At 41.9% G+C, this 13,147-nt stretch overlaps 1 protein-coding gene across 2 annotated transcripts in view; it reads left to right on the top strand.

The window, feature by feature from the left end:
• The window catches only part of LOC125455154 (solute carrier family 22 member 2-like), a 55,781-nt gene that overhangs the window by 39,258 nt on the left and 3,376 nt on the right, over positions 1–13,147 (top strand). The window lies entirely within an intron of this gene.

Below are 13,147 nucleotides of genomic sequence, written 5' to 3'. Positions count from 1 at the left end.
TGGAGTTTAATCTAGACAAATGTGAGGTGATGCATTTTGGAAGGTCAAATACAGGTGGAAATTGTACAGTGAATAGGAGAACCCTAAGGCGTATTGATATGCAGAAGGATCTGGGTGTGCAGGTCCATAGATCACTGAAGATGACAGTGCAGGTAGATAAGGCAGTTAAAATGGCTTATGGCATGCTTAGCTTAATTGGAAGGGACATTGAGTATAAGAATAGACATGTTATGCTGCAACTTTACAGAATTTTAATTAGGCTCACACTTGGAATATTGGGTACGGTTCTGGGCATCACACTATCAGAAGGATATGAATGCTTTGGAGAGGGTCGAGAAAAGGTTCTCTAGGATGTTGCCTGGTATGGAGGATTTTAGCTTAGAAGAAAGATTGGATAGACTGGGATCATTTTCAGTGGAACACGGGAGATTGAAGGGTGACCTAATAGAGGTCTATAAGATTGTGAACAGCATGGATAGAGTGGAAGGTATGAGGCTTTTTCCCAGGGAGGAGGGGTCAATTACTTGGGGACACAGGTTCAAGGTATGAGGGAGTAAGTTTAAAACAGATGTGCAAGGCACGTTTTTCACACAAAGGGTGATGAGTGCCTGGAATGTGCTGCCTGAGGATGTGGCGGGAAGCAGACACAATAACAACATTCAAGAAGCACCTGGACAAATATATGAATAGGAAGGAATAGAAGGACTCGGATCGTGTAAGTGAAGATATTTTTAGTATGGAAGGGCAAAATGTGGCAGCCCAGGCTTGGAGGGCTGCAGGCCTGTGCTCTATTGTTCTCTGTTCTTCTGTTCTGTGTCTCTGACGGATTTCCCCACAGGTGGCAGCTGTTGCCTGCCGATAGTGGAGGTGATGCGAAGGAATTTAAGGCTGTCAATTTGGGGAGTTGGGAGAACTTGACTCTTCTGTTTCGAAAACAGAAATTGCTGGAGAGTTTCAGCAGGTCTGGCAGCATCTGTGGGAAGAAAACAGAGTTAACGTTTTGAGTCTGGTAACTCTTCAACAGAATTTTTAGGAGCTAGGAGAAATTGGTATTTATGCTGAAGACAAAGTTGGCGGGGAGCAGAGAAGTGAGGTGAGTGGAGTGTTGGAAATAGATCCCGGAGAAAGAGACAGAGATATGAAAGGTGTGTAAACAAGGAGATTATGGATAGCAGACCAGGAAAGAAGAAAAGCTGAATAAATGATAATGAAGAGCTAACGGTGAGAAAATAAGAAGGCTGTATTAAATGCAGCCCATATAATGTGATAACGGGCCTATAAGAGCATAGGAATGAGTGACTGTACTAAAAGCGGTCTAGGCCCGAAACGTCAGCTTTTGTGCTCCTGAGATGCTGCTTGGCCTGCTGTGTTCATCCAGCCTCACATTTTATTATCTTGGAATCTCCAGCATCTGCAGTTCCCATTATCTCTCATATCATAACAGGGTTGGTTGGGGTGGGGAAGGTAAAAAGAACATGAAAAGGTGGATTCAGGCTCTAAAGTTATTGAAGTTGCAGAATCTCCACATGGGAAATCAGATGAGTTCTTCGAGATTGTGCTGACGCTCATTGGAATACAGCAGCAGACCTGCAACAGGAGTGTTGGCATGGGAACATGGTGGTGTATTGAAGAGGCAGGCAGATGAACGCTTGAGATCATTTTTGTGGACAGAACGCAGGTGTTTGCAGTCACACAGCCTGCATTTCATCTCCCTGCTGTCGAGGAGACCATATTGTGAATAGCATATACAATAGAATAGATTGAATAAAGTACAGGTAAATTGTTGCTTCACCTGAAAGTTATGTCTGGGGCCCTGGTTGGTGAGGAAGGAGAAAGTAAACAGGCAGGTATTATTCCCTCTGCACTTGCTTGGAGTGGCATTGTGGTATTTTGAGAAGCTGTTAGGAATGGAAGAGGATTGTATCAGAGTGTCCTGGAGGGAACAATCCCTGCGAAATGCTGACAAGGGAGGCAAATATGTGCCTTGTTGTGGCATCCCATTGAAGGTAACAAATAGCAGTTTACAATCCTTTGAATGAGGAGGCAGGTGGGGTGGTAAGTGAGGATCAAAGGGATCCTATCATTGTTGTGGGAGTGAAGGGAGGGGAGAAGTGCAGGAGATTGGTCAAACAAAACTAAGAGCCCTGCTAACTACAGTAGCAGGGAATCCCTTGGGTGAGGAAAATTGATGGATGTTCTGAGGCTCCCCTGTGGAAGGTGGCATCGTCAGAACAGCTGTCCTTCCAGAACCCCAAATAAGATGTAGTTTATTGGATGATAACAGTAAGGTACAAGTTACTTTCAGTAGATTAGACATTGTTACTAACACCGGAAGGTATAAAACTTTATTTCACAATATTCTAGGATGTTTTGCCTTTCTGCATCCAATTCCCATTGGATTCATCATATAGAATGGTGTGACCTTTCAAAACTATTACTGTACACTTTAACAATTTTGGTGCCTCCTGTGTTGTGTGAGAGGGAGAGAGATTCCAAGTGAGGTGGGGTGGCACACACCCATACATACATGAATACGTGCACACACAGACTGCTCGATATATGGGCTTGGGAGGAAAACCTAGGATAAAAGGCAATGTGCTTGCAGACCCTATTTTTATATAAATTTTGCCATGGCTAACCCGGACTCTCTATCACCAGAGGTGAACCCAAAATCAGTTTATATCTAACTCCTTAGCTTGGTCTGACACAAGTTCCTGGCAATGACCTTCTCCAACATCTGACAATCTAGCCATTGGTCCTTGCCATGTAGTGGCAATAATTGAAACCCCCATGATCAACATCATGGTGGTAGGGGTGGGTGGTAGCAGGGTTGCGGTTACCAATGATCAGAAATAGTACAGGATCAGCCATATAATTACTGTGACCGAGAAAGCAGGTCAGTGGCTAGGAATTTCTGAGATGAGGAACTTGCCTCCTGTTTGGCCACTGCTTGTCTGCCATCCACAAAGCAAAGTCAGGAATGTGATGGATAATTTTTCACTTGCCAGAAAAAGTGCAGCTCTAACAACACTCAAAAATCTTGACACCATCCAGGATAAAGCAGTGTGCTTGATAGATGGTTTAACCATCATCTCCAGCATTCATTCCAGTCACCGATGACACATAGTGACGTCGGTGTGTCCATGATCAAAATGCATTGGTTTTGCACCAAGTCTTCTTTAACAGCACTCTTAAAGCCCATGACTGCTGCCAGCTAAAAGGACAAGCGTAGAAGATGCATGGAAATACCACCACCTAAATGTCCTTCTTCAAGCCACACAACTTGCTGATTTGGAAATATATTGTTGTTCCATTGCTGTTACTGCATTAAAATCCTGGCCCTTCCTTCTGAAAAGTCATCAATTTCAACTCTAGACATTATGAATTCTCAGGACATCAGATCAAATAAGAACAGGGAAACCTCCCATTGATTTATGTACTGTCCTCCCTTAGCTGATGAATTAGTGCTCCTGCACGTTGAACAGTGCTTGGAGGATGCACTGAGAGTGGCAAATGTGCAGAGTGTACACAGGGTGACGAGGTTGGATTTAAATGTCCACCACCGAAAGTGTCTCGGCAGAAGTACTGCAGATCAAACTGGTTGAGTCCTAATAGATACTGCTGCTAGATTGGGTCTGCAGCATGTGACGAGGGCACCCACAAAAGTGGAGGACGTATTTGGTGTCATCCTTCTCAGTCTGCTAGCTGCAGATGCGTCTGCTCATGATATATGGCAGTAAGCATTGCCACTGGACAGTCCTTGTGGAGACAAAGTCTTGCCTTCACATTAAGGAAACCTTATAGTGTGTTGAATGGCACTATCTCAGAGCTAAATGGGAAAAAGATAGAGCGTTTCAAGACTGGGTCTCCTTGATGGCACTGAGGGCCATCTGCAGCAGAATCATTTCCCAACATAATCTGCAGCTCCATGGCCCAGCATTTCCCTCCGCTCTGCTATTACCATCAAGTCAGGGGAGTGCCCTGGTCCAATATATAGTGCAGGAGGGCATGCCACAAGCAGTACCTAAACATAACACATAAAAATGAAGTTTAACCTGGTGAAGCTGCAAAACAGTATTACTTGCATGTTAAACAGTATAAGCCCAAGTGACAGAACTAATGGATCAGATCTAAGCTTTTTAGTCCTGCCACGTCCTGCCATGAATGATGGTGGACAATTCAACTATATACTAGAGGAATAGACACCACATCTATCTCCATCCTCAATGATGAGTGAACCCTGCCAATCAGTGTAAAGGATAAAGCTGAAGTGTTCATAACAATCGTCAGCTGGAAGTGCCGAGTGGTGATCCTCTTCTAGAGGTCCCCAGCATTACAGATGGCAGTGTTCAGCTCAGTCAATTCACTCAATGTGGTATCAAGAAATGGTTGGAGTTACATACTGCAAAGCTTTGTGCTCTGACAATATTCCAGCAATAGTATAGAAGACTTTTGCTCCAGAAATTGTTGCACCTCTCTCTAAGCTGTTCCAGGTCACTTGCAACAGTGGTATTTGTATGAAAATGTGGAAAATTATCCAGTTATGCTGACAAGAGGCAGGACAAATCCAACAAGGCCAATTACTGCCTCATTAGTCCATTCTCAATCATCAGGAAAATGATGAAAAGTATCATCAACAGTGCTGTTAAGCAACTGTTATTCTTTGGCAGCCCCTTGAGATTGACTTGCTTCCTGTTGGGTCCTGCATTAGATAAATAGTCCAGTCTTGGAGCCACGTCTCTGCCACAGGTACGGAATGAGGCTAGGAGCAGGGCACTCTGAATTCTGTGCTTTCTTTCTACTGCTAAGATGGAAAATTATAGGCCGATTAGCCTAACCTCAGTAGTTGGTAAAATTCTAGAATCCATTGTCAAGGATGAGATTTCTAAATTCCTGGAAGTGCAGGGTCAAATTAAAACAAGTCAGCATGGTTTTAGTAAGGGGAGGTCGTGCCTGACAAACCTGTTAGAATTCTTTGAAGCAGTAACAAGTATGTTAAACCAGGGAAACCCAGTAGATGTTATCTGTCTAGACTTCCAAAAGGCCTTTGATACAGTGCCTCATGGGAGGCTGCTGAGCAAGGTGAGGGCTGATGGTGTTCGAGGTGAGCTACTGGCTTGGATTGAGGATTGGCTGTCTGATAGGAGGCAGAGAGTTGGGATAAAAGGCTCTTTTTCGGAATGGCAACCGGTGACGAGTGGTGTCCCGCAGAGTTCAGTGTTGGGGCCACAGCTGTTCACCTTATATATTAATGATTTGGATGAAGGGACTGGGGGCATTCCGACGAAGTTTGCCAATGATACGAAGATAGGTGGACAGGCAGGTAGTACTGAGGAGGTGGGGAAGCTGCAGAAAGATTTAGACAGTTTAGAAGAGTGGTCCAGGAAATGGCTGATGAAATTCAATGTGAGTAAATGTGAGGTTTTGCACTTTGGAAAAAAGAATACAGGCATGGACTATTTTCTAAACAGTGAGAAAATTGGCAAATCAGAAGTGCAAAGGGATCTGGGAGTGTTGGCCCAGGATTCTCTAAAGGTTAACTTGCAGGTAGAGTCCATAATTAAGAAAGCAAATGTAATGTTGTCGTTTATCTCAAGAGGGTTGGAATATAAAAGCAGCGATGTGCTTCTGAGGCTTTATAAGGCTCTAGTTAGGCCCCATTTAGAATACTGTGCCCAATTTTGGGCCCTACACCTCAGGAAGGACATACTAGCCCTGGAGCATGTCCAGCGGAGATTCACACAGATGATCCCTGGAATGGTAGGTTTAACGTATGATGAACGGCTAAGGATCCTGGGATTGTACTCATTAGAGTGTAGAAGATTGAGGGGAGATCTAATAGAAACTTACAAGATAATGTATGGTTTAGAAGGGGTGGACGCTAGGAAGTTGTTTCCGTTAGGCGGGGAGACTAGGACCCGTGGGCACAGCCTTAAAATTAGAGAGGGTAAATTTAAAACTGAAATGAGACGACATTTCTTCAGCCAGAGAGTGGTGGGCTTGTGGAAATCATTGCCGCAGAGTGCAGTGGAGGCCGGGACGTTGGATGCCTTCAAGGTAGAGATTGGCAAATTCTTGATCTCAAAAGGAATCAAGGGCTACGGGGAGAGTGCAGGGAAGTGGTGTTGAAATGCCCATCAGCCATGATTTAAATGGCGGAGTGGACTTGATGGGCCAAATGGCCTAACTTCCACTCCTATGTCTTATGGTCTTATGGTCTTATGCTTGTATTTGGGTTTCATATGCTCCACTTGATGATGCTCAAAGTGGTTGAAACTTTTGCTGATGCTTCTTGTTGTAGAAAGGTCGTTAAACTAAATAGTTGTGGGAGGTGGAGGGTTCAGTTGTGTGGACGTCTAGAAAATCATAATGAAAGTAGAAGGCAGGGGTACAGGTTAGTGATGAGGCTTACTAGTTATCAGACAAGAAAGGGAAGGGACAGAATGAATGATATTACAGCAAGGAATCATACAAGAGTGGGGAAGTTTGATATTAGAGCAAACTTAAAAGCTCTTTATCTGAATGCATGAAAAATTCAGAATAAAATTAATGAGTTAACAGCACAAATTGTGACAAATAGTTATGGCTTGGTGGTTTAGGAATTGCATAACCAAAGGTACTCAGCATTTCAGAAGAAAAAGCAAGAAGGAAAAGGAGGTGTTGTAGTTTTGTTGGTAACAGAACAGGTCATTGCAATCATCAGAAATGATGCACGCCCTGGGTATCACACATAGAATCAGAGACAGTAAGAACTGCCAATGCTGGAGTTGGAGATAACACAGTGTGGAGTTGGAGGAACACAGCAGGTCGGGCAGCATCAGAGGAACAGGAAAGTGATGTTTCGGATCGGGACACTTCTTTAGAACCTACAAGACATAGAATCAGTCTGAGTAGAAATAAGAAATAGCAAGTGAAAGAAGTCCCTGGTAGGAGTAACGAATAGGTTCCCAAAGAGTAGTCCTTTAGTGTGACATTGTATAAAAAAGGAAATACTGAAGTCTTGTAAGAAAAACACAGCAATAATTATGAGTAATTTTAATATGCATATAGACAAGATTAATCAAATTGATAAGGTTAGCATCAAGGAAATGTTCAATGAATGTATTAAGGATTGTTTCTTGGAACAATATGTTTTGAAATGGGCCAGAGAACAAACTATTCTGTATTTGCTACTATGTAATGAGTTAGGATGAATTGATGATCTCATTATAAATAATTCTCAAGGGGACAGTGATCACAGCATGATAGAAATTCAAATTCAGTTGGACAACAAGAAACTACAGTCCCACATGAGCATTCTGGAGTTAAAGAAAGGTAATTGGTGTGAAGACAGTTTTCGCCCATGTGGACTGGGTGGGATGACTAAATATAGGACAGTTGATGAGCCCTGGCAGATGTTTGAGAAGGCATTTAATTGTTTCCAACTAAAATATATTCTAGAAAGGAAGAAAGATTGTAAGGGGGAAGAAATTACCGATGTGTAAGCAAGGACATTAAAAACACTATAAATATTAAAAACTAAGGCATACCATATTTGCAAAGGTGAGTGGCAGACAAAAAGATTGGGAAACTTTTAAAGATCAATAAAGGGTTGCTAAAAAGGTAATAAAAAGAACAGAAGTAAATTATGAAAGAAAACTAGCACAACATATAAAAATGAATAGCAAAAGCTTCTCCAAGTATACAAAAGGGAAAAGAATGTCGGTCCCTTGGAAGATGAGGCAGGGGAGTTAATACTGTGGAACACAAATGGCAGAGTCACTTCATCAATATTTTGCTTTCATTTTTGCAATTGAGGACACCAGTACCATCTCAATAGTAATAGGCAATACAAAGGTTATAAAAAAGGGAGGAACTTAGAACAGTTATCATTACTAGGGAATAAGTACTAAGAAAACTATTGCGATTGAAGGGAGACAAGTCCCCTGGGACTGATGTTGACATCCTAAGGTCTTAAGGAGAGTTCCAGTAGAGATAGTGGATCCAGTGGATATAATATTCCAAAAATCCCTGGAAAGTTTCTAGTGGATTGGAAAAATGCTAACACAACATCCTTATTCAAACAGCGAGGGATGCAGAATGTTGAATACTATAGACCGTTGGTTTAACATCTATTGTTGGGAAATTTTTCAACTCTGTCATTAAGGTAGTGACAATAGGGCGTTTGGAAAGTCAAGATGTAATTTATCAGAGTCAGCCTGGTTTTACGAAGTGTAAATCATATTTGGTCGAGTTCTTTGAAGATGTACCAAGCAATGTGGATAATGGGAATCCTGTGGATGTAGTCCAAGTAGACTTAAAGAAGATAATAAGGTGAAGCACAAAAGTTTAATATACAAGGTAAGATCTCATGGGGCTAGTTTGAATTGAGGGTTGCCAAACAAACAGAAAACAGATAGTCAGAATAACTGAGATAATGGGAACTGCAGATGCTGGAGAATCCAAGATAATAAAGTGTGAAGCTGGATGAACACAGCAGGCCAAGCAGCATCTCAGGACTGTGCTCCTGAGATGCTGCCTGGCCTGCTGTGTTCATCCAGCTTCACACTTTATTATGTCAGAATAACTGGATCTTCTTCTGTTGACAAGACAAAAAAAGTTGTCCCTTACTAGTTACAATCTATATTAATAACTTGGGTGTAGCGATAGAAAGTACTATAGAAAAATTTGCAAATGATACTAAAATATGTGGGAAAGTAAGTTGTCATGAAGAATTAAGAAATTTACAAATGGACATTGGATAGATTAGTTGAATGTGCCAAAATTTATCAGATAAAGTTTAACATGGATAAGCATTAGGTATTCCATTTTGGTTGGAGAAATAGAAAGGCAACTTATTATCTAAATGGAGAGAAATGCCAGAGTGCTTTGGTGCAGAGGGATCTGTGTTTTCTTGTGCATGAAAAACTGAAAACTAATATGCAGGTATAGTAGGTAATATGAAGGCAAAAAATAGAGTTTTAGCATTTATTGCTAAAGGAATAGAGTATAAAAATAGGCAAGAGTTGCTGCAACTGTACAAAACATTAGTGACACTTAACCTGGAGTATTGCACATATATTTGGTCTCCTTATTTGAGGAGGGATGTAACTGTATAGGAGACAGTTCCAAGAAGGTTGCCTCAATTGATTCCAGAGATGAGGGTATTGTCTTACGAAGAGAGATTGAGCAGTTTAGGCCTATACTCTCTGGAGGTTAGAAGAATGAAAGGAGATCTAATTTAGATAGATAAGGTGCTAAGGGGGCAACACAGTAGGTATAGAGAGGGTGCTTTAGAGGTAATCTAGAACAGCACAGTGAGTATGAAAACTCTACTCCCAAGGATTCAGGGCCACTTACCTGGGGGTTGGAGCCTGGGGGAGAAGTGCATGGAGTGGTGAATATAAGAAATTTATGTAAATTTACTTGTTCCAAAGTAAGGAAAGAAAATTGGAGTAATATCACAGGAAAGCGGTGAGCTGATTGGCTTTGCATTCTATTCATTAAAGGATAAGGGTATCACTGGCTAGGCCAGTATTTATTGACCACCGGCAATTAAGAGTCAACCACATTGCTGTGGGTCCGGAGTCACGTAAAGGCCAGACCAGGTAAGGATGGCAGATTTCTTTCTGTCATTAGTGAACCAGATGGATTTTTCCTGACCATCAACAATGGTTTCATCATCACCTTAGACTGTTATTTCCAGATTATTATTGAATTCAGATTCCACCATCTGAATTAGAACTGCAAGAGAGGCGATGGCCTAGTGGTATTATTGCTGGACTGTTAATCCAGAAACCTAGGTAATGTTCTGGGGACCTAGGTTCCAATCCTGCCATGGCAGATGGTGACATTTGAATTCATTAAATATCTGGAATTAAAAAGTTCAATGATGACAATGAATCCATTGTCGATTATTAGGAAAAAAACCCATCTTGTTCACTATTGTCCTTTAGGGAAGGAAACTGCCATCCTTACCTGGTCTGGCCTACATGTGACTTCTGACCCACAGCAATGTGGTTGACTCTGATCTGCTCTCTGGTCAGTTAGGGCTGGGCAGTGAATGCTGCCTGACCAGTAACACCCTCATCCTGATAATGAATTTTTAAAAAAACTGCCGTGGCTGGTTTCAAACTGGGTCCCCAGAACATTACCTGGATTAATGGATTAACAGTTCAGCCATAATACAAGTCTGCTATTGCCTCCCCAGTCAGCTGGTAAGGGAACTAATTTTAGGATCTCTGCATAAAATGCAGTTATTTTAAAAAGTGTAAAATTATGTAGTAATAAAGTTAACTGGTAAGGCTGGTTATGAAGTTTAAATTATGGCAGACGAGGGCAGCCAAATGAAATGTGTGTCCTGTCACATGGGGAGTCACAGACTCTCCTGGCATGTAGGATGACCACGTGTGCAGGAAGTGCTCCACAAATTTGAGCTTAGGGTTTCATGGCTTAAGCAGCGGCATATCCATGAGTCTGAGAAGTAAATGGAGAGCACATTTAGAGAGGAAGTTATACTGCAGCCAAAGGAAATGGAGGAAAGCAAAAATTGGGTGACCACCAGACAGTCAAACAGGAACAGACAAATAGCGCAGAAGTTGACAATCCCAAAATATTCTACAAGCATATCAAAAGGAGGAGAATAACCAGGGAAAGAGCAAGGCTTATTAGAGACCAAGGGGGTAATCTGTATGTAAAGTCGGAAGACATTGGTAGAGTTAAGTAAATATTGATGTCTGTCTTGGGTGAAGGTGGATGTGAGTACAGAATTCAAGAAAATGGACTGTGAATTCTTGAGCAGATTGATATCCGAAGTGAGGAGGTATTGGAAGTTTTGGCAAATTTACAAGTTGATAAATCCCCGGTCCAGGCTGATCTGCAAGACCAGGAAAGAAATTGCAGAGGTCTTGACCCAATTTTTAAAGTTATCTTTGGCCACAGGGGAGGTGCCAGAGGACTGGAGGACAACTAACGTAGTTATATTTTAGAAAAAGTATGGAAGAAGTAGACCAGGGAACTGTAGACCAGTGAGCCTCACATCACTGTTAGGGAAACTAATGGAGACGGTAGTAAAGAAAACAAAGTAATCACCATCTAGAGAGGCAAGGTTTGATCAGAGACAGACAGTATAGCTTTGTCAGCTGCAGGTCATGCCTGACAAACTGATGGGATTTTTTGAAGAAGTGACTAACTGTTTATTTGAAGCTAAGGCAGTTAGTGTAATTTACATGGATTTCAGCAATGCCTTTGAAAAGGTCCCACATGGGAAATGGACAAAGAAAGTAAAGGCACATGGGATCCAGGGAAAATTGCCAAGTTGGATCCAAAATTAGCTTAGTGACAGGAGACAGAGGGTGATGATAGAAGCTGTTTGCATGATTAGAGTCAATGGCTTACCACAGGGATCAGTGCTGGGTCCCTACTGTTTGCAATATTTATAAATGAAGTGGGGAGTGAAAAGTAAGTTTATGGATGAAACTAAGATTGGTTAGGTGGTTGACAAGTAAGGAGGAAGGTCTTGGGTTACTGGATGATATAAATGGATTGATAAATTTGATGTGATGTACCCTGGAAGAAGAAACAAGATGAGGACGTACTCAATGAATGATAAGACGCAAGGAAGCTCAGGAGAACAGAAGGATCTTGGAGTGCTTGTCAATAGATCCCTGAAGGTGATAGGGCAGGTTAATAGGTTGGATGAGGCATATGGGATGATTGATTTTGTCAGTCGTGTTGTAGATTATAAAAGCAGGGAGATCATGTTGGAGTTGTACTGAACTTTAGTTAGATCACAGCTGGAGTACTGTGTGCAGTTCTTGTCACTATGGGAAAGATGTGATTGTACTGAAAAGGGTACAAAGGAGTTTCACCAGGAAGTTGCCTGCTATAATGCATTTTAGCTATGAAGAGATCCTGGAGAAGCTCAGATTGTTTTCTTTGGAGCAAAGGAGATTGAGAGGGGACCTGAGAGAGCTGTCTGAGGTTATGAGGCACATAGACAAGGTGAATATAAAATGATTGTTCCCCTGAAGTGAAAGTCAGGAGATTTAGAGGGGGTTTTAGGAAAAGCTTTTTCATCCAGTGGGTGGTGGAGGCCTGGAATGCACTGCCTGGGAGGATAGTTAAGGTGGGTAATCTCCCAACCTTTAAAAAGTAATGTTGGACTAGTGTAAGTCATGGTATAATTTTAGCAATACAGACTTGATGAGCTGGAAGACCTCTTCTGTGCTCTTAACATTCTATGGTTTTAGTGAAAGGGTCAGATTTAAAACAGAGATTAGGAGAAATTACACTACCCCAGAGTGTGGTGGATGCCAGGACATTGAGTAAATTTAAAGAGAAATAAACAGAATTTTAATTAGTAACTTAATTAATAGGTTATTGTGAGTGGGCAGCAAAGTTGAGTTGAGGCCTAAATGAGATCAACCATCATTATAATAAATGGTGAGTAGGCTCAAGGGGCTAAAATGCCTCCTTCCTCTCCCAGTTCTTGTGTTCTCCTGTGTTTGTCTTTTAGGGAAAAAAATTCCCACCAATTGATCAGAATATTGCTTTTGTTTAAGGAGGCTTTTGAGGATTGCTTTTGTGTTTCCTCTGTTCTCCTGGTGAATGTTCACAATTGCAGAGCACAGAGTAGGGCACTTGTTTAGGGAGTCTTGTGTCGAGCATGCAGAGCAGTGTAGCCAATGCAACATAGCTGACTGTGCGTGACCAATGTTTCGATACTGCTGGTATTGGCCTGGGACAGGATGTTCAGGTTGATATGCCTATCTTGCCAGTGGATTTGCAGGATTTTGCAAAGGCAGCACAGGTGATAACTCTCAAAGGATTTGAGGTGCCTGCTGTACATGATTCATGTTTCTGATGCATACAGGAGGATGGGGACAACAGCTGCTCTGCAGACCATGAGCCTGATGATGGGTTTGACATCTCAGACATCAAATACTCTGTTCCTCAGGTGTCCAAAATTTACTGGAACATTGGAGTCAATGTTGGATCTCATTGTCAATATCTGCTTGCACTGCTACCTCTCTGGAGGTATGGGGAAATGATTCACATTGCCCAGGTATTTGCTGTGGATTTTGATGGTTGAGGGGTGGTATTGTGTGGTGGGAGCACACTGTTCTCTAACAGTGTTTTTCAAATGATTAGTGTGAGGCTGATCTTG

Source organism: Stegostoma tigrinum, chromosome 9 (assembly GCF_030684315.1).
Source record: "Stegostoma tigrinum isolate sSteTig4 chromosome 9, sSteTig4.hap1, whole genome shotgun sequence".
NCBI classification, from domain to species: domain Eukaryota; kingdom Metazoa; phylum Chordata; class Chondrichthyes; order Orectolobiformes; family Stegostomatidae; genus Stegostoma; species Stegostoma tigrinum.
Note: the sequence above shows the minus strand (reverse complement) of the source record. Positions and strands in the feature narration are given on the sequence as shown.